The sequence below is a fragment of the Pleurodeles waltl genome, chromosome 7 (assembly GCF_031143425.1).
Source record: "Pleurodeles waltl isolate 20211129_DDA chromosome 7, aPleWal1.hap1.20221129, whole genome shotgun sequence".
NCBI classification, from domain to species: domain Eukaryota; kingdom Metazoa; phylum Chordata; class Amphibia; order Caudata; family Salamandridae; genus Pleurodeles; species Pleurodeles waltl.
The window spans coordinates 1,478,119,271-1,478,141,455 of record NC_090446.1 but is presented as its reverse complement, the minus strand read 5'-3'; positions in this window follow the sequence as shown (position 1 = coordinate 1,478,141,455).

Here is a 22,185-nt window from a genome sequence, read left to right as displayed (position 1 = left end):
GGTCAAGACTGATTTGTATATGGCTGGGTCCAAACTGGAATGGCATGGGCAGCAAAAAAACGATGGATTGAATCGAGATCTGTGACTGGGGGTGAATGTTTGACAATGTTCAGCATTCCGTCCATCACTTGTTGTTTTTGCATTTGTCGCCCTAAGTGGGAAGGGTATGCCCAGACGTGGGTACCGTGATTCCCATGCCACTGGATTCAAGCTAGCCTGGCTGATGAGGGGTGAAACCCCGAAACTGGTCCCAGGATGCTTGTTTCCAGTCTAGGGAAGATCTGGACTAGCAGTCGGGCTGGACTGTTCCCATGGGGAACAGGGTCAAGACTGATTTGTATATGGCTGGGTCCAAACTGGAATGGCATGGGCAGCAAAAAAACGATGGATTGAATCGAGATCTGTGACTGGGGATGAATGTTTGACAATGTTCAGCATTCCGTCCATCACTTGTTGTTTTTGCATTTGTCGCCCTAAGTGGGAAGGGTATGCCCAGACGTGGGTACCGTGCTTCCCATGCCACTGGATTCAAGCTAGCCTGGCTGATGAGGGGTGAAACCCCGAAACCGGTCCCAGGATGCTTGTTTCCAATCCAGGGAAGACCTGGCCTAGCAGTTCGGGCTGGACTGTTCCCATGGGGAACAGGGTCAAGACTGATTTGCATATGGCTGGGTCCAAACTGGAATGGCATGGGCAGCAAAAAAACGATGGATTAAACCCAGATCTGTGACTGGGGGTGAATGTTTGACAATGTTCAGCATTCCGTCCATCACTTGTTGTTTTTGCATTTGTCGCCCTAAGTGGGAAGGGTATGCCCAGACGTGGGTCCCGTGCTTCCCATGCCACTGGATTCAAGCTAGCCTGGCTAATGAGGGGTGAAACCCTGAAACCGGTCCCCGGATGCTTGTTTCCAGTCCAGGGAAGACCTGGCCTAGCAGTTCGGGCTGGACTGTTCCCATGGGGAACAGGGTCAAGACTGATTTGCATATGGCTGGGTCCAAACTGGATTGGAATGTGCAGCAAAAAAACGATGGATTAAACCCACATCTGTGACTGGGGGTGAATGTTTGACAATGTTCAGCATTCCGTCCATCACTTGTTGTTTTTGCATTTGTTGCCCTAAGTGGGAAGGGAATGCCCAGACGTGGGTCCCGTGCTTCCCATGACACTGGATTCAAGCTAGCCTGGCTGATGAGGGGTGAAACCCCGAACCGGCCCCAGGATGCTTGTTTCCAGTCCAGGGAAGACCTGGCCTAGCAGTTCGGGCTGGACTGTTCCCATGGGGAACAGGGTCAAGACTGATTTGTATATGGCTGCGTCCAAACTGGAATGGCATGGGCAGAAAAAAAACGATGGATTGAACCGAGATCTGTAACTGGGGGTGAATGTTTGACAATGTTCAGCATTCCGTCCATCACTTGTTGTTTTTGCATTTGTCGCCCTAAGTGGGAAGGGTATGCCCAGACGTGGGTCCCGTGCTTCCCATGCCACTGGATTCAAGCTAGCCTGGCTGATGAAGGCTGAAACCCCGAAACCGGTCCCAGGATGCTTGTTTCCAGTCCAGGGAAGACCTGGCCTAGCAGTGCGGGCTGGACTGTTCCCATGGGGAACAGGGTCAAGACTGATTTGCATATGGCTGGGTCCAAACTGGAATGGCATGGGCAGCAAAAAAACGATGGATTGAATCGAGATCTGTGACTGGGGGTGAATGTTTGACAATGTTCAGCATTCCGTCCATCACTTGTTGTTTTTGCATTTGTCGCCCTAAGTGGGAAGGGTATGCCCAGACGTGGGTCCCGTGCTTCCCATGCCACTGGATTCAAGCTAACCTGGCTGATGAGGGGTGAAACCCGGAAACCGGTCCCAGGATGCTTGTTTCCAGTCCAGGGAAGACCTGGCCTATCAGTTCGGGCTGGACTGTTCCCATGGGGAACAGGGTCAAGACTGATTTGCATATGGCTGGGTCCAAACTGGAATGGCATGGGCAGCAAAAAAACGATGGATTAAACCCAGATCTGTGACTGGGGGTGAATGTTTGACAATGTTCAGCATTCCGTCCAGTCGCACTAAGTGGGAAGGGTTTGCCCAGACGTGGGTCCCGTGCTTCCCATGCCACTGGATTCAAGCTAGCCTGGCTAATGAGGGGTGAAACTCTGAAACCGGTCCCAGGATACTTGTTTTCAGTCCAGGGAAGACCTGGCCTAGCAGTTCGGGCTGGACTGTTCCCATGGGGAACAGGGTCAAGACTGATTTGTATATGGCTGGGTCCAAACTGGAATGGCATGGGCAGCAAAAAAACGATGGATTGAACCGAGATCTGTAACTGGGGGTGAATGTTTGACAATGTTCAGCATTCCGTCCATCACTTGTTGTTTTTGCATTTGTCGCCCTAAGTGGGAAGGGTATGCCCAGACGTGGGTCCCGTGCTTCCCATGCCAGTGGATTCAAGCTAGCCTGGCTGATGAGGGGTGAAACCCCGAAACCGGTCCCAGGATGCTTGTTTCCAGTCCAGGGAAGACCTGGACTAGCAGTTCGTGCTGGACTGTTCCCATGGGGAACAGGGTCAAGACTGATTTGTATATGGCTGGGTCCAAACTGGAATGGCATGGGCAGCAAAAAAACGATGGATTGAATCGAGATCTGTGACTGGGGTGAATGTTTGACAATGTTCAGCATTCCGTCCATCACTTGTTGTTTTTGCATTTGTCGCCTTAAGTGGGAAGGGTATGCCCAGACGTGGGTACCGTGATTCCCATGCCACTGGATTCAAGCTAGCCTGGCTGATGAGGGGTGAAACCCCGAAACTGGTCCCAGGATGCTTGTTTCCAGTCTAGGGAAGATCTGGACTAGCAGTCGGGCTGGACTGTTCCCATGGGGAACAGGGTCAAGACTGATTTGTATATGGCTGGGTCCAAACTGGAATGGCATGGGCAGCAAAAAAACGATGGATTGAATCGAGATCTGTGACTGGGGATGAATGTTTGACAATGTTCAGCATTCCGTCCATCACTTGTTGTTTTTGCATTTGTCGCCCTAAGTGGGAAGGGTATGCCCAGACGTGGGTACCGTGCTTCCCATGCCACTGGATTCAAGCTAGCCTGGCTGATGAGGGGTGAAACCCCGAAACCGGTCCCACTATGCTTGTTTCCAATCCAGGGAAGACCTGGCCTAGCAGTTCGGGCTGGACTGTTCCCATGGGGAACAGGGTCAAGACTGATTTGCATATGGCTGGGTCCAAACTGGAATGGCATGGGCAGCAAAAAAACGATGGATTAAACCCAGATCTGTGACTGGGGGTGAATGTTTGACAATGTTCAGCATTCCGTCCATCACTTGTTGTTTTTGCATTTGTCGCCCTAAGTGGGAAGGGTATGCCCAGACGTGGGTCCCGTGCTTCCCATGCCACTGGATTCAAGCTAGCCTGGCTAATGAGGGGTGAAACCCTGAAACCGGTCACAGGATACTTGTTTTCAGTCCAGGGAAGACCTGGCCTAGCAGTTCGGGCTGGACTGTTCCCATGGGGAACAGGGTCAAGACTGATTTGTATATGGCTGGGTCCAAACTGGAATGGCATGGGCAGCAAAAAAACGATGGATTGAACCGAGATCTGTAACTGGGGGTGAATGTTTGACAATGTTCAGCATTCCGTCCATCACTTGTAGTTTTTGCATTTGTCGCCCTAAGTGGGAAGGGTATGCCCAGACGTGGGTCCCGTGCTTCCCATGCCACTGGATTCAAGCTAGCCTGGCTAATGAGGGGTGAAACCCCGAAACCGGTCCCAGGATGCTTGTTTCCAGTCCAGGGAAGACCTGGACTAGCAGTTCGGGCTGGACTGTTCCCATGGGGAACAGGGTCAAGACTGATTTGTATATGGCTGGGTCCAAACTGGAATGGCATGGGCAGCAAAAAAACGATGGATTGAACCGAGATCTGTAACTGGGGGTGAATGTTTGACAATGTTCAGCATTCCGTCCATCACTTGTTGTTTTTGCATTTGTCGCCCTAAGTGGGAAGGGTATGCCCAGACGTGGGTCCCGTGCTTCCCATGCCACTGGATTCAAGCTAGCCTGGCTGATGAGGGGTGAAACCCCGAAACCGGTTCCAGGATGCTTGTTTCCAGTCCAGGGAAGACCTGGACTAGCAGTTCGGGCTGGACTGTTCCCATGGGGAACAGGGTCAAGACTGATTTGTATATGGCTGGGTCCAAACTGGAATGGCATGGGCAGCAAAAAAACGATGGATTGAATCGAGATCTGTGACTGGGGGTGAATGTTTGACAATGTTCAGCATTCCGTCCATCACTTGTTGTTTTTGCATTTGTCGCCCTAAGTGGGAAGGGTATGCCCAGACGTGGGTACCGTGATTCCCATGCCACTGGATTCAAGCTAGCCTGGCTGATGAGGGGTGAAACCCCGAAACTGGTCCCAGGATGCTTGTTTCCAGTCTAGGGAAGATCTGGACTAGCAGTCGGGCTGGACTGTTCCCATGGGGAACAGGGTCAAGACTGATTTGTATATGGCTGGGTCCAAACTGGAATGGCATGGGCAGCAAAAAAACGATGGATTGAATCGAGATCTGTGACTGGGGATGAATGTTTGACAATGTTCAGCATTCCGTCCATCACTTGTTGTTTTTGCATTTGTCGCCCTAAGTGGGAAGGGTATGCCCAGACGTGGGTACCGTGCTTCCCATGCCACTGGATTCAAGCTAGCCTGGCTGATGAGGGGTGAAACCCCGAAACCGGTCCCAGGATGCTTGTTTCCAATCCAGGGAAGACCTGGCCTAGCAGTTCGGGCTGGACTGTTCCCATGGGGAACAGGGTCAAGACTGATTTGCATATGGCTGGGTCCAAACTGGAATGGCATGGGCAGCAAAAAAACGATGGATTAAACCCAGATCTGTGACTGGGGGTGAATGTTTGACAATGTTCAGCATTCCGTCCATCACTTGTTGTTTTTGCATTTGTCGCCCTAAGTGGGAAGGGTATGCCCAGACGTGGGTCCCGTGCTTCCCATGCCACTGGATTCAAGCTAGCCTGGCTAATGAGGGGTGAAACCCTGAAACCGGTCCCCGGATGCTTGTTTCCAGTCCAGGGAAGACCTGGCCTAGCAGTTCGGGCTGGACTGTTCCCATGGGGAACAGGGTCAAGACTGATTTGCATATGGCTGGGTCCAAACTGGATTGGAATGTGCAGCAAAAAAACGATGGATTAAACCCACATCTGTGACTGGGGGTGAATGTTTGACAATGTTCAGCATTCCGTCCATCACTTGTTGTTTTTGCATTTGTTGCCCTAAGTGGGAAGGGAATGCCCAGACGTGGGTCCCGTGCTTCCCATGACACTGGATTCAAGCTAGCCTGGCTGATGAGGGGTGAAACCCCGAACCGGCCCCAGGATGCTTGTTTCCAGTCCAGGGAAGACCTGGCCTAGCAGTTCGGGCTGGACTGTTCCCATGGGGAACAGGGTCAAGACTGATTTGTATATGGCTGCGTCCAAACTGGAATGGCATGGGCAGAAAAAAAACGATGGATTGAACCGAGATCTGTAACTGGGGGTGAATGTTTGACAATGTTCAGCATTCCGTCCATCACTTGTTGTTTTTGCATTTGTCGCCCTAAGTGGGAAGGGTATGCCCAGACGTGGGTCCCGTGCTTCCCATGCCACTGGATTCAAGCTAGCCTGGCTGATGAAGGCTGAAACCCCGAAACCGGTCCCAGGATGCTTGTTTCCAGTCCAGGGAAGACCTGGCCTAGCAGTGCGGGCTGGACTGTTCCCATGGGGAACAGGGTCAAGACTGATTTGCATATGGCTGGGTCCAAACTGGAATGGCATGGGCAGCAAAAAAACGATGGATTGAATCGAGATCTGTGACTGGGGGTGAATGTTTGACAATGTTCAGCATTCCGTCCATCACTTGTTGTTTTTGCATTTGTCGCCCTAAGTGGGAAGGGTATGCCCAGACGTGGGTCCCGTGCTTCCCATGCCACTGGATTCAAGCTAACCTGGCTGATGAGGGGTGAAACCCGGAAACCGGTCCCAGGATGCTTGTTTCCAGTCCAGGGAAGACCTGGCCTATCAGTTCGGGCTGGACTGTTCCCATGGGGAACAGGGTCAAGACTGATTTGCATATGGCTGGGTCCAAACTGGAATGGCATGGGCAGCAAAAAAACGATGGATTAAACCCAGATCTGTGACTGGGGGTGAATGTTTGACAATGTTCAGCATTCCGTCCAGTCGCACTAAGTGGGAAGGGTTTGCCCAGACGTGGGTCCCGTGCTTCCCATGCCACTGGATTCAAGCTAGCCTGGCTAATGAGGGGTGAAACTCTGAAACCGGTCCCAGGATACTTGTTTTCAGTCCAGGGAAGACCTGGCCTAGCAGTTCGGGCTGGACTGTTCCCATGGGGAACAGGGTCAAGACTGATTTGTATATGGCTGGGTCCAAACTGGAATGGCATGGGCAGCAAAAAAACGATGGATTGAACCGAGATCTGTAACTGGGGGTGAATGTTTGACAATGTTCAGCATTCCGTCCATCACTTGTTGTTTTTGCATTTGTCGCCCTAAGTGGGAAGGGTATGCCCAGACGTGGGTCCCGTGCTTCCCATGCCAGTGGATTCAAGCTAGCCTGGCTGATGAGGGGTGAAACCCCGAAACCGGTCCCAGGATGCTTGTTTCCAGTCCAGGGAAGACCTGGACTAGCAGTTCGTGCTGGACTGTTCCCATGGGGAACAGGGTCAAGACTGATTTGTATATGGCTGGGTCCAAACTGGAATGGCATGGGCAGCAAAAAAACGATGGATTGAATCGAGATCTGTGACTGGGGTGAATGTTTGACAATGTTCAGCATTCCGTCCATCACTTGTTGTTTTTGCATTTGTCGCCTTAAGTGGGAAGGGTATGCCCAGACGTGGGTACCGTGATTCCCATGCCACTGGATTCAAGCTAGCCTGGCTGATGAGGGGTGAAACCCCGAAACTGGTCCCAGGATGCTTGTTTCCAGTCTAGGGAAGATCTGGACTAGCAGTCGGGCTGGACTGTTCCCATGGGGAACAGGGTCAAGACTGATTTGTATATGGCTGGGTCCAAACTGGAATGGCATGGGCAGCAAAAAAACGATGGATTGAATCGAGATCTGTGACTGGGGATGAATGTTTGACAATGTTCAGCATTCCGTCCATCACTTGTTGTTTTTGCATTTGTCGCCCTAAGTGGGAAGGGTATGCCCAGACGTGGGTACCGTGCTTCCCATGCCACTGGATTCAAGCTAGCCTGGCTGATGAGGGGTGAAACCCCGAAACCGGTCCCACTATGCTTGTTTCCAATCCAGGGAAGACCTGGCCTAGCAGTTCGGGCTGGACTGTTCCCATGGGGAACAGGGTCAAGACTGATTTGCATATGGCTGGGTCCAAACTGGAATGGCATGGGCAGCAAAAAAACGATGGATTAAACCCAGATCTGTGACTGGGGGTGAATGTTTGACAATGTTCAGCATTCCGTCCATCACTTGTTGTTTTTGCATTTGTCGCCCTAAGTGGGAAGGGTATGCCCAGACGTGGGTCCCGTGCTTCCCATGCCACTGGATTCAAGCTAGCCTGGCTAATGAGGGGTGAAACCCTGAAACCGGTCACAGGATACTTGTTTTCAGTCCAGGGAAGACCTGGCCTAGCAGTTCGGGCTGGACTGTTCCCATGGGGAACAGGGTCAAGACTGATTTGTATATGGCTGGGTCCAAACTGGAATGGCATGGGCAGCAAAAAAACGATGGATTGAACCGAGATCTGTAACTGGGGGTGAATGTTTGACAATGTTCAGCATTCCGTCCATCACTTGTAGTTTTTGCATTTGTCGCCCTAAGTGGGAAGGGTATGCCCAGACGTGGGTCCCGTGCTTCCCATGCCACTGGATTCAAGCTAGCCTGGCTAATGAGGGGTGAAACCCCGAAACCGGTCCCAGGATGCTTGTTTCCAGTCCAGGGAAGACCTGGACTAGCAGTTCGGGCTGGACTGTTCCCATGGGGAACAGGGTCAAGACTGATTTGTATATGGCTGGGTCCAAACTGGAATGGCATGGGCAGCAAAAAAACGATGGATTGAACCGAGATCTGTAACTGGGGGTGAATGTTTGACAATGTTCAGCATTCCGTCCATCACTTGTTGTTTTTGCATTTGTCGCCCTAAGTGGGAAGGGTATGCCCAGACGTGGGTCCCGTGCTTCCCATGCCACTGGATTCAAGCTAGCCTGGCTGATGAGGGGTGAAACCCCGAAACCGGTTCCAGGATGCTTGTTTCCAGTCCAGGGAAGACCTGGACTAGCAGTTCGGGCTGGACTGTTCCCATGGGGAACAGGGTCAAGACTGATTTGTATATGGCTGGGTCCAAACTGGAATGGCATGGGCAGCAAAAAAACGATGGATTGAATCGAGATCTGTGACTGGGGGTGAATGTTTGACAATGTTCAGCATTCCGTCCATCACTTGTTGTTTTTGCATTTGTCGCCCTAAGTGGGAAGGGTATGCCCAGACGTGGGTACCGTGATTCCCATGCCACTGGATTCAAGCTAGCCTGGCTGATGAGGGGTGAAACCCCGAAACTGGTCCCAGGATGCTTGTTTCCAGTCTAGGGAAGATCTGGACTAGCAGTCGGGCTGGACTGTTCCCATGGGGAACAGGGTCAAGACTGATTTGTATATGGCTGGGTCCAAACTGGAATGGCATGGGCAGCAAAAAAACGATGGATTGAATCGAGATCTGTGACTGGGGATGAATGTTTGACAATGTTCAGCATTCCGTCCATCACTTGTTGTTTTTGCATTTGTCGCCCTAAGTGGGAAGGGTATGCCCAGACGTGGGTACCGTGCTTCCCATGCCACTGGATTCAAGCTAGCCTGGCTGATGAGGGGTGAAACCCCGAAACCGGTCCCAGGATGCTTGTTTCCAATCCAGGGAAGACCTGGCCTAGCTGTTCGGGCTGGACTGTTCCCATGGGGAACAGGGTCAAGACTGATTTGCATATGGCTGGGTCCAAACTGGAATGGCATGGGCAGCAAAAAAACGATGGATTAAACCCAGATCTGTGACTGGGGGTGAATGTTTGACAATGTTCAGCATTCCGTCCATCACTTGTTGTTTTTGCATTTGTCGCCCTAAGTGGGAAGGGTATGCCCAGACGTGGGTCCCGTGCTTCCCATGCCACTGGATTCAAGCTAGCCTGGCTAATGAGGGGTGAAACCCTGAAACCGGTCCCCGGATGCTTGTTTCCAGTCCAGGGAAGACCTGGCCTAGCAGTTCGGGCTGGACTGTTCCCATGGGGAACAGGGTCAAGACTGATTTGCATATGGCTGGGTCCAAACTGGATTGGAATGTGCAGCAAAAAAACGATGGATTAAACCCACATCTGTGACTGGGGGTGAATGTTTGACAATGTTCAGCATTCCGTCCATCACTTGTTGTTTTTGCATTTGTTGCCCTAAGTGGGAAGGGAATGCCCAGACGTGGGTCCCGTGCTTCCCATGACACTGGATTCAAGCTAGCCTGGCTGATGAGGGGTGAAACCCCGAAACCGGCCCCAGGATGCTTGTTTCCAGTCCAGGGAAGACCTGGCCTAGCAGTTCGGGCTGGACTGTTCCCATGGGGAACAGGGTCAAGACTGATTTGTATATGGCTGCGTCCAAACTGGAATGGCATGGGCAGAAAAAAAACGATGGATTGAACCGAGATCTGTAACTGGGGGTGAATGTTTGACAATGTTCAGCATTCCGTCCATCACTTGTTGTTTTTGCATTTGTCGCCCTAAGTGGGAAGGGTATGCCCAGACGTGGGTCCCGTGCTTCCCATGCCACTGGATTCAAGCTAGCCTGGCTGATGAAGGCTGAAACCCCGAAACCGGTCCCAGGATGCTTGTTTCCAGTCCAGGGAAGACCTGGCCTAGCAGTGCGGGCTGGACTGTTCCCATGGGGAACAGGGTCAAGACTGATTTGCATATGGCTGGGTCCAAACTGGAATGGCATGGGCAGCAAAAAAACGATGGATTGAATCGAGATCTGTGACTGGGGGTGAATGTTTGACAATGTTCAGCATTCCGTCCATCACTTGTTGTTTTTGCATTTGTCGCCCTAAGTGGGAAGGGTATGCCCAGACGTGGGTCCCGTGCTTCCCATGCCACTGGATTCAAGCTAGCCTGGCTGATGAGGGGTGAAACCCCGAAACCGGTCCCAGGATGCTTGTTTCCAGTCCAGGGAAGACCTGGCCTATCAGTTCGGGCTGGACTGTTCCCATGGGGAACAGGGTCAAGACTGATTTGCATATGGCTGGGTCCAAACTGGAATGGCATGGGCAGCAAAAAAACGATGGATTAAACCCAGATCTGTGACTGGGGGTGAATGTTTGACAATGTTCAGCATTCCGTCCATCACTTGTTGTTTTTGCATTTGTCGCCCTAAGTGGGAAGGGTTTGCCCAGACGTGGGTCCCGTGCTTCCCATGCCACTGGATTCAAGCTAGCCTGGCTAATGAGGGGTGAAACTCTGAAACCGGTCCCAGGATACTTGTTTTCAGTCCAGGGAAGACCTGGCCTAGCAGTTCGGGCTGGACTGTTCCCATGGGGAACAGGGTCAAGACTGATTTGTATATGGCTGGGTCCAAACTGGAATGGCATGGGCAGCAAAAAAACGATGGATTGAACCGAGATCTGTAACTGGGGGTGAATGTTTGACAATGTTCAGCATTCCGTCCATCACTTGTTGTTTTTGCATTTGTCGCCCTAAGTGGGAAGGGTATGCCCAGACGTGGGTCCCGTGCTTCCCATGCCACTGGATTCAAGCTAGCCTGGCTGATGAGGGGTGAAACCCCGAAACCGGTCCCAGGATGCTTGTTTCCAGTCCAGGGAAGACCTGGACTAGCAGTTCGGGCTGGACTGTTCCCATGGGGAACAGGGTCAAGACTGATTTGTATATGGCTGGGTCCAAACTGGAATGGCATGGGCAGCAAAAAAACGATGGATTGAATCGAGATCTGTGACTGGGGTGAATGTTTGACAATGTTCAGCATTCCGTCCATCACTTGTTGTTTTTGCATTTGTCGCCCTAAGTGGGAAGGGTATGCCCAGACGTGGGTACCGTGATTCCCATGCCACTGGATTCAAGCTAGCCTGGCTGATGAGGGGTGAAACCCCGAAACCGGTCCCAGGATGCTTGTTTCCATTCTAGGGAAGACCTGGACTAGCAGTCGGGCTGGACTGTTCCCATGGGGAACAGGGTCAAGACTGATTTGTATATGGCTGGGTCCAAACTGGAATGGCATGGGCAGCAAAAAAACGATGGATTGAATCGAGATCTGTGACTGGGGATGAATGTTTGACAATGTTCAGCATTCCGTCCATCACTTGTTGTTTTTGCATTTGTCACCCTAAGTGGGAAGGGTATGCCCAGACGTGGGTACCGTGCTTCCCATGCCACTGGATTCAAGCTAGCCTGGCTGATGAGGGGTGAAACCCGGAAACCGGTCCCAGGATGCTTGTTTCCAATCCAGGGAAGACCTGGCCTAGCAGTTCGGGCTGGACTGTTCCCATGGGGAACAGGGTCAAGACTGATTTGTATATGGCTGGGTCCAAACTGGAATGGCATGGGCAGCAAAAAAACGATGGATTGAACCGAGATCTGTAACTGGGGGTGAATGTTTGACAATGTTCAGCATTCCGTCCATCACTTGTTGTTTTTGCATTTGTCGCCCTAAGTGGGAAGGGTATGCCCAGACGTGGGTCCCGTGCTTCCCATGCCACTGGATTCAAGCTAGCCTGGCTGATGAGGGGTGAAACCCCGAAACCGGTCCCAGGATGCTTGTTTCCAGTCCAGGGAAGACATGGACTAGCAGTTCGGGCTGGACTGTTCCCATGGGGAACAGGGTCAAGACTGATTTGTATATGGCTGGGTCCAAACTGGAATGGCATGGGCAGCAAAAAAACGATGGATTGAACCGAGATCTGTAACTGGGGGTGAATGTTTGACAATGTTCAGCATTCCGTCCATCACTTGTTGTTTTTGCATTTGTCGCCCTAAGTGGGAAGGGTATGCCCAGACGTGGGTCCCGTGCTTCCCATGCCACTGGATTCAAGCTAGCCTGGCTGATGAGGGGTGAAACCCCGAAACCGGTTCCAGGATGCTTGTTTCCAGTCCAGGGAAGACCTGGCCTAGCAGTTCGGGCTGGACTGTTCCCATGGGGAACAGGGTCAAGACTGATTTGTATATGGCTGGGTCCAAACTGGAATGGCATGGGCAGCAAAAAAACGATGGATTGAATCGAGATCTGTGACTGGGGGTGAATGTTTGACAATGTTCAGCATTCCGTCCATCACTTGTTGTTTTTGCATTTGTCGCCCTAAGTGGGAAGGGTATGCCCAGACGTGGGTACCGTGATTCCCATGCCACTGGATTCAAGCTAGCCTGGCTGATGAGGGGTGAAACCCCGAAACTGGTCCCAGGATGCTTGTTTCCAGTCTAGGGAAGATCTGGACTAGCAGTCGGGCTGGACTGTTCCCATGGGGAACAGGGTCAAGACTGATTTGTATATGGCTGGGTCCAAACTGGAATGGCATGGGCAGCAAAAAAACGATGGATTGAATCGAGATCTGTGACTGGGGATGAATGTTTGACAATGTTCAGCATTCCGTCCATCACTTGTTGTTTTTGCATTTGTCGCCCTAAGTGGGAAGGGTATGCCCAGACGTGGGTACCGTGCTTCCCATGCCACTGGATTCAAGCTAGCCTGGCTGATGAGGGGTGAAACCCCGAAACCGGTCCCAGGATGCTTGTTTCCAATCCAGGGAAGACCTGGCCTAGCAGTTCGGGCTGGAGTGTTCCCATGGGGAACAGGGTCAAGACTGATTTGCATATGGCTGGGTCCAAACTGGAATGGCATGGGCAGCAAAAAAACGATGGATTAAACCCAGATCTGTGACTGGGGGTGAATGTTTGACAATGTTCAGCATTCCGTCCATCACTTGTTGTTTTTGCATTTGTCGCCCTAAGTGGGAAGGGTATGCCCAGACGTGGGTCCCGTGCTTCCCATGCCACTGGATTCAAGCTAGCCTGGCTGATGAGGGGTGAATCCCCGAAACCGGTCCCAGGATGCTTGTTTCCAGTCCAGGGAAGACCTGGCCTAGCAGTTTGGGCTGGACTGTTCCCATGGGGAACAGGGTCAAGACTGATTTGCATATGGCTGGGTCCAAACTGGAATGGCATGGGCAGCAAAAAAACGATGGCTTAAATCCGGATTTGTGACTGGGGGTGAATGTTTGACAATGTTCAGCATTCCGTCCATCACTTGTTTTTGCATTTGTCGCCCTAAGTGGGAAGGGTATGCCCAGACGTGGGTCCTGTGCTTCCCATGCCACTGGATTCAAGCTAGCCTGGCTGATGAGGGGTGAAACCCCGAAACCGGTCCCAGGATACTTATTTCTAGTCCAGGGAAGACCTGGCCTAGCAGTTTGGGCTGGACTGTTCCCATGGGGAACAGGGTCAAGACTGATTTGCATATGGCTGGGTCCAAACTGGAATGGCATGGGCAGCAAAAAAACGATGGATTAAACCCAGATCTGTGACTGGGGGTGAATGTTTGACAATGTTCAGCATTCCGTCCATCACTTGTTGTTTTTGCATTTGTCGCCCTAAGTGGGAAGGGTATGCCCAGACGTGGGTCCCGTGCTTCCCATGCCACTGGATTCAAGCTAGCCTGGCTGATGAGGGCTGAAACCCCGAAACCGGTCCCAGGATGCTTGTTTCCAGTCCAGGGAAGACCTGGCCTAGCAGTTCGGGCTGGACTGTTCCCATGGGGAACAGGGTCAAGACTGATTTGTATATGGCTGGGTCCAAACTGGATTGGAATGGGCAGCAAAAAAACGATGGATTAAACCCACATCTGTGACTGGGGGTGAATGTTTGACAATGTTCAGCATTCCGTCCATCACTTGTTGTTTTTGCATTTGTCGCCCTAAGTGGGAAGGGTATGCCCAGACGTGGGTCCCGTGCTTCCCATGCCACTGGATTCAAGCTAGCCTGGCTGATGAGGGCTGAAACCCCGAAACCGGTCCCAGGATGCTTGTTTCCAGTCCAGGGAAGACCTGGCCTAGCAGTTCGGGCTGGACTGTTCCCATGGGGAACAGGGTCAAGACTGATTTGCATATGGCTGGGTCCAAACTGGAATGGCATGGGCAGCAAAAAAACGATGGATTAAACCCAGATCTGTGACTGGGGGTGAATGTTTGACAATGTTCAGCATTCCGTCCAGTCGCACTAAGTGGGAAGGGTTTGCCCAGACGTGGGTCCCGTGCTTCCCATGCCACTGGATTCAAGCTAGCCTGGCTAATGAGGGGTGAAACTCTGAAACCGGTCCCAGGATACTTGTTTTCAGTCCAGGGAAGACCTGGCCTAGCAGTTCGGGCTGGACTGTTCCCATGGGGAACAGGGTCAAGACTGATTTGTATATGGCTGGGTCCAAACTGGAATGGCATGGGCAGCAAAAAAACGATGGATTGAACCGAGATCTGTAACTGGGGGTGAATGTTTGACAATGTTCAGCATTCCGTCCATCACTTGTTGTTTTTGCATTTGTCGCCCTAAGTGGGAAGGGTATGCCCAGACGTGGGTCCCGTGCTTCCCATGCCAGTGGATTCAAGCTAGCCTGGCTGATGAGGGGTGAAACCCCGAAACCGGTCCCAGGATGCTTGTTTCCAGTCCAGGGAAGACCTGGACTAGCAGTTCGGGCTGGACTGTTCCCATGGGGAACAGGGTCAAGACTGATTTGTATATGGCTGGGTCCAAACTGGAATGGCATGGGCAGCAAAAAAACGATGGATTGAATCGAGATCTGTGACTGGGGTGAATGTTTGACAATGTTCAGCATTCCGTCCATCACTTGTTGTTTTTGCATTTGTCGCCTTAAGTGGGAAGGGTATGCCCAGACGTGGGTACCGTGATTCCCATGCCACTGGATTCAAGCTAGCCTGGCTGATGAGGGGTGAAACCCCGAAACTGGTCCCAGGATGCTTGTTTCCAGTCTAGGGAAGATCTGGACTAGCAGTCGGGCTGGACTGTTCCCATGGGGAACAGGGTCAAGACTGATTTGTATATGGCTGGGTCCAAACTGGAATGGCATGGGCAGCAAAAAAACGATGGATTGAATCGAGATCTGTGACTGGGGATGAATGTTTGACAATGTTCAGCATTCCGTCCATCACTTGTTGTTTTTGCATTTGTCGCCCTAAGTGGGAAGGGTATGCCCAGACGTGGGTACCGTGCTTCCCATGCCACTGGATTCAAGCTAGCCTGGCTGATGAGGGGTGAAACCCCGAAACCGGTCCCACTATGCTTGTTTCCAATCCAGGGAAGACCTGGCCTAGCAGTTCGGGCTGGACTGTTACCATGGGGAACAGGGTCAAGACTGATTTGCATATGGCTGGGTCCAAACTGGAATGGCATGGGCAGCAAAAAAACGATGGATTAAACCCAGATCTGTGACTGGGGGTGAATGTTTGACAATGTTCAGCATTCCGTCCATCACTTGTTGTTTTTGCATTTGTCGCCCTAAGTGGGAAGGGTATGCCCAGACGTGGGTCCCGTGCTTCCCATGCCACTGGATTCAAGCTAGCCTGGCTAATGAGGGGTGAAACCCTGAAACCGGTCACAGGATACTTGTTTTCAGTCCAGGGAAGACCTGGCCTAGCAGTTCGGGCTGGACTGTTCCCATGGGGAACAGGGTCAAGACTGATTTGTATATGGCTGGGTCCAAACTGGAATGGCATGGGCAGCAAAAAAACGATGGATTGAACCGAGATCTGTAACTGGGGGTGAATGTTTGACAATGTTCAGCATTCCGTCCATCACTTGTAGTTTTTGCATTTGTCGCCCTAAGTGGGAAGGGTATGCCCAGACGTTGGTCCCGTGCTTCCCATGCCACTGGATTCAAGCTAGCCTGGCTAATGAGGGGTGAAACCCCGAAACCGGTCCCAGGATGCTTGTTTCCAGTCCAGGGAAGACCTGGACTAGCAGTTCGGGCTGGACTGTTCCCATGGGGAACAGGGTCAAGACTGATTTGTATATGGCTGGGTCCAAACTGGAATGGCATGGGCAGCAAAAAAACGATGGATTGAACCGAGATCTGTAACTGGGGGTGAATGTTTGACAATGTTCAGCATTCCGTCCATCACTTGTTGTTTTTGCATTTGTCGCCCTAAGTGGGAAGGGTATGCCCAGACGTGGGTCCCGTGCTTCCCATGCCACTGGATTCAAGCTAGCCTGGCTGATGAGGGGTGAAACCCCGAAACCGGTTCCAGGATGCTTGTTTCCAGTCCAGGGAAGACCTGGACTAGCAGTTCGGGCTGGACTGTTCCCATGGGGAACAGGGTCAAGACTGATTTGTATATGGCTGGGTCCAAACTGGAATGGCATGGGCAGCAAAAAAACGATGGATTGAATCGAGATCTGTGACTGGGGGTGAATGTTTGACAATGTTCAGCATTCCGTCCATCACTTGTTGTTTTTGCATTTGTCGCCCTAAGTGGGAAGGGTATGCCCAGACGTGGGTACCGTGATTCCCATGCCACTGGATTCAAGCTAGCCTGGCTGATGAGGGGTGAAACCCCGAAACTGGTCCCAGGATGCTTGTTTCCAGTCTAGGGAAGATCTGGACTAGCAGTCGGGCTGGACTGTTCCCATGGGGAACAGGGTCAAGACTGATTTGTATATGGCTGGGTCCAAACTGGAATGGCATGGGCAGCAAAAAAACGATGGATTGAATCGAGATCTGTGACTGGGGATGAATGTTTGACAATGTTCAGCATTCCGTCCATCACTTGTTGTTTTTGCATTTGTCGCCCTAAGTGGGAAGGGTATGCCCAGACGTGGGTACCGTGCTTCCCATGCCACTGGATTCAAGCTAGCCTGGCTGATGAGGGGTGAAACCCCGAAACCGGTCCCAGGATGCTTGTTTCCAATCCAGGGAAGACCTGGCCTAGCTGTTCGGGCTGGACTGTTCCCATGGGGAACAGGGTCAAGACTGATTTGCATATGGCTGGGTCCAAACTGGAATGGCATGGGCAGCAAAAAAACGATGGATTAAACCCAGATCTGTGACTGGGGGTGAATGTTTGACAATGTTCAGCATTCCGTCCATCACTTGTTGTTTTTGCATTTGTCGCCCTAAGTGGGAAGGGTATGCCCAGACGTGGGTCCCGTGCTTCCCATGCCACTGGATTCAAGCTAGCCTGGCTAATGAGGGGTGAAACCCTGAAACCGGTCCCCGGATGCTTGTTTCCAGTCCAGGGAAGACCTGGCCTAGCAGTTCGGGCTGGACTGTTCCCATGGGGAACAGGGTCAAGACTGATTTGCATATGGCTGGGTCCAAACTGGATTGGAATGTGCAGCAAAAAAACGATGGATTAAACCCACATCTGTGACTGGGGGTGAATGTTTGACAATGTTCAGCATTCCGTCCATCACTTGTTGTTTTTGCATTTGTTGCCCTAAGTGGGAAGGGAATGCCCAGACGTGGGTCCCGTGCTTCCCATGACACTGGATTCAAGCTAGCCTGGCTGATGAGGGGTGAAACCCCGAAACCGGCCCCAGGATGCTTGTTTCCAGTCCAGGGAAGACCTGGCCTAGCAGTTCGGGCTGGACTGTTCCCATGGGGAACAGGGTCAAGACTGATTTGTATATGGCTGCGTCCAAACTGGAATGGCATGGGCAGAAAAAAAACGATGGATTGAACCGAGATCTGTAACTGGGGGTGAATGTTTGACAATGTTCAGCATTCCGTCCATCACTTGTTGTTTTTGCATTTGTCGCCCTAAGTGGGAAGGGTATGCCCAGACGTGGGTCCCATGCCACTGGATTCAAGCTAGCCTGGCTGATGAAGGCTGAAACCCCGAAACCGGTCCCAGGATGCTTGTTTCCAGTCCAGGGAAGACCTGGCCTAGCAGTGCGGGCTGGACTGTTCCCATGGGGAACAGGGTCAAGACTGATTTGCATATGGCTGGGTCCAAACTGGAATGGCATGGGCAGCAAAAAAACGATGGATTGAATCGAGATCTGTGACTGGGGGTGAATGTTTGACAATGTTCAGCATTCCGTCCATCACTTGTTGTTTTTGCATTTGTCGCCCTAAGTGGGAAGGGTATGCCCAGACGTGGGTCCCGTGCTTCCCATGCCACTGGATTCAAGCTAGCCTGGCTGATGAGGGGTGAAACCCCGAAACCGGTCCCAGGATGCTTGTTTCCAGTCCAGGGAAGACCTGGCCTATCAGTTCGGGCTGGACTGTTCCCATGGGGAACAGGGTCAAGACTGATTTGCATATGGCTGGGTCCAAACTGGAATGGCATGGGCAGCAAAAAAACGATGGATTAAACCCAGATCTGTGACTGGGGGTGAATGTTTGACAATGTTCAGCATTCCGTCCATCACTTGTTGTTTTTGCATTTGTCGCCCTAAGTGGGAAGGGTTTGCCCAGACGTGGGTCCCGTGCTTCCCATGCCACTGGATTCAAGCTAGCCTGGCTAATGAGGGGTGAAACTCTGAAACCGGTCCCAGGATACTTGTTTTCAGTCCAGGGAAGACCTGGCCTAGCAGTTCGGGCTGGACTGTTCCCATGGGGAACAGGGTCAAGACTGATTTGTATATGGCTGGGTCCAAACTGGAATGGCATGGGCAGCAAAAAAACGATGGATTGAACCGAGATCTGTAACTGGGGGTGAATGTTTGACAATGTTCAGCATTCCGTCCATCACTTGTTGTTTTTGCATTTGTCGCCCTAAGTGGGAAGGGTATGCCCAGACGTGGGTCCCGTGCTTCCCATGCCACTGGATTCAAGCTAGCCTGGCTGATGAGGGGTGAAACCCCGAAACCGGTCCCAGGATGCTTGTTTCCAGTCCAGGGAAGACCTGGACTAGCAGTTCAGGCTGGACTGTTCCCATGGGGAACAGGGTCAAGACTGATTTGTATATGGCTGGGTCCAAACTGGAATGGCATGGGCAGCAAAAAAACGATGGATTGAATCGAGATCTGTGACTGGGGTGAATGTTTGACAATGTTCAGCATTCCGTCTATCACTTGTTGTTTTTGCATTTGTCGCCCTAAGTGGGAAGGGTATGCCCAGACGTGGGTACCGTGATTCCCATGCCACTGGATTCAAGCTAGCCTGGCTGATGAGGGGTGAAACCCCGAAACCGGTCCCAGGATGCTTGTTTCCATTCTAGGGAAGACCTGGACTAGCAGTCGGGCTGGACTGTTCCCATGGGGAACAGGGTCAAGACTGATTTGTATATGGCTGGGTCCAAACTGGAATGGCATGGGCAGCAAAAAAACGATGGATTGAATCGAGATCTGTGACTGGGGATGAATGTTTGACAATGTTCAGCATTCCGTCCATCACTTGTTGTTTTTGCATTTGTCACCCTAAGTGGGAAGGGTATGCCCAGACGTGGGTACCGTGCTTCCCATGCCACTGGATTCAAGCTAGCCTGGCTGATGAGGGGTGAAACCCGGAAACCGGTCCCAGGATGCTTGTTTCCAATCCAGGGAAGACCTGGCCTAGCAGTTCGGGCTGGACTGTTCCCATGGGGAACAGGTCAAGACTGATTTGTATATGGCTGGGTCCAAACTGGAATGGCATGGGCAGCAAAAAAACGATGGATTGAACCGAGATCTGTAACTGGGGGTGAATGTTTGACAATGTTCAGCATTCCGTCCATCACTTGTTGTTTTTGCATTTGTCGCCCTAAGTGGGAAGGGTATGCCCAGACGTGGGTCCCGTGCTTCCCATGCCACTGGATTCAAGCTAGCCTGGCTGATGAGGGGTGAAACCCCGAAACCGGTCCCAGGATGCTTGTTTCCAGTCCAGGGAAGACATGGACTAGCAGTTCGGGCTGGACTGTTCCCATGGGGAACAGGGTCAAGACTGATTTGTATATGGCTGGGTCCAAACTGGAATGGCATGGGCAGCAAAAAAACGATGGATTGAACCGAGATCTGTAACTGGGGGTGAATGTTTGACAATGTTCAGCATTCCGTCCATCACTTGTTGTTTTTGCATTTGTCGCCCTAAGTGGGAAGGGTATGCCCAGACGTGGGTCCCGTGCTTCCCATGCCACTGGATTCAAGCTAGCCTGGCTGATGAGGGGTGAAACCCCGAAACCGGTTCCAGGATGCTTGTTTCCAGTCCAGGGAAGACCTGGCCTAGCAGTTCGGGCTGGACTGTTCCCATGGGGAACAGGGTCAAGACTGATTTGTATATGTCTGGGTCCAAACTGGAATGGCATGGGCAGCAAAAAAACGATGGATTGAATCGAGATCTGTGACTGGGGGTGAATGTTTGACAATGTTCAGCATTCCGTCCATCACTTGTTGTTTTTGCATTTGTCGCCCTAAGTGGGAAGGGTATGCCCAGACGTGGGTACCGTGATTCCCATGCCACTGGATTCAAGCTAGCCTGGCTGATGAGGGGTGAAACCCCGAAACTGGTCCCAGGATGCTTGTTTCCAGTCTAGGGAAGATCTGGACTAGCAGTCGGGCTGGACTGTTCCCATGGGGAACAGGGTCAAGACTGATTTGTATATGGCTGGGTCCAAACTGGAATGGCATGGGCAGCAAAAAAACGATGGATTGAATCGAGATCTGTGACTGGGGATGAATGTTTGACAATGTTCAGCATTCCGTCCATCACTTGTTGTTTTTGCATTTGTCGCCCTAAGTGGGAAGGGTATGCCCAGACGTGGGTACCGTGCTTCCCATGCCACTGGATTCAAGCTAGCCTGGCTGATGAGGGGTGAAACCCCGAAACCGGTCCCAGGATGCTTGTTTCCAATCCAGGGAAGACCTGGCCTAGCAGTTCGGGCTGGAGTGTTCCCATGGGGAACAGGGTCAAGACTGATTTGCATATGGCTGGGTCCAAACTGGAATGGCATGGGCAGCAAAAAAACGATGGATTAAACCCAGATCTGTGACTGGGGGTGAATGTTTGACAATGTTCAGCATTCCGTCCATCACTTGTTGTTTTTGCATTTGTCGCCCTAAGTGGGAAGGGTATGCCCAGACGTGGGTCCCGTGCTTCCCATGCCACTGGATTCAAGCTAGCCTGGCTGATGAGGGGTGAATCCCCGAAACCGGTCCCAGGATGCTTGTTTCCAGTCCAGGGAAGACCTGGCCTAGCAGTTTGGGCTGGACTGTTCCCATGGGGAACAGGGTCAAGACTGATTTGCATATGGCTGGGTCCAAACTGGAATGGCATGGGCAGCAAAAAAACGATGGCTTAAATCCGGATTTGTGACTGGGGGTGAATGTTTGACAATGTTCAGCATTCCGTCCATCACTTGTTTTTGCATTTGTCGCCCTAAGTGGGAAGGGTATGCCCAGACGTGGGTCCTGTGCTTCCCATGCCACTGGATTCAAGCTAGCCTGGCTGATGAGGGGTGAAACCCCGAAACCGGTCCCAGGATACTTATTTCTAGTCCAGGGAAGACCTGGCCTAGCAGTTTGGGCTGGACTGTTCCCATGGGGAACAGGGTCAAGACTGATTTGCATATGGCTGGGTCCAAACTGGAATGGCATGGGCAGCAAAAAAACGATGGATTAAACCCAGATCTGTGACTGGGGGTGAATGTTTGACAATGTTCAGCATTCCGTCCATCACTTGTTGTTTTTGCATTTGTTGCCCTAAGTGGGAAGGGTATGCCCAGACGTGGGTCCCGTGCTTCCCATGCCACTGGATTCAAGCTAGCCTGGCTGATGAGGGCTGAAACCCCGAAACCGGTCCCAGGATGCTTGTTTCCAGTCCAGGGAAGACCTGGCCTAGCAGTTCGGGCTGGACTGTTCCCATGGGGAACAGGGTCAAGACTGATTTGTATATGGCTGGGTCCAAACTGGATTGGAATGGGCAGCAAAAAAACGATGGATTAAACCCACATCTGTGACTGGGGGTGAATGTTTGACAATGTTCAGCATTCCGTCCATCACTTGTTGTTTTTGCATTTGTTGCCCTAAGTGGGAAGGGAATGCCCAGACGTGGGTCCCGTGCTTCCCATGACACTGGATTCAAGCTAGCCTGGCTGATGAGGGGTGAAACCCCGCAACCGGCCCCAGGATGCTTGTTTCCAGTCCAGGGAAGACCTGGCCTAGCAGTTCGGGCTGGACTGTTCCCAAGGGG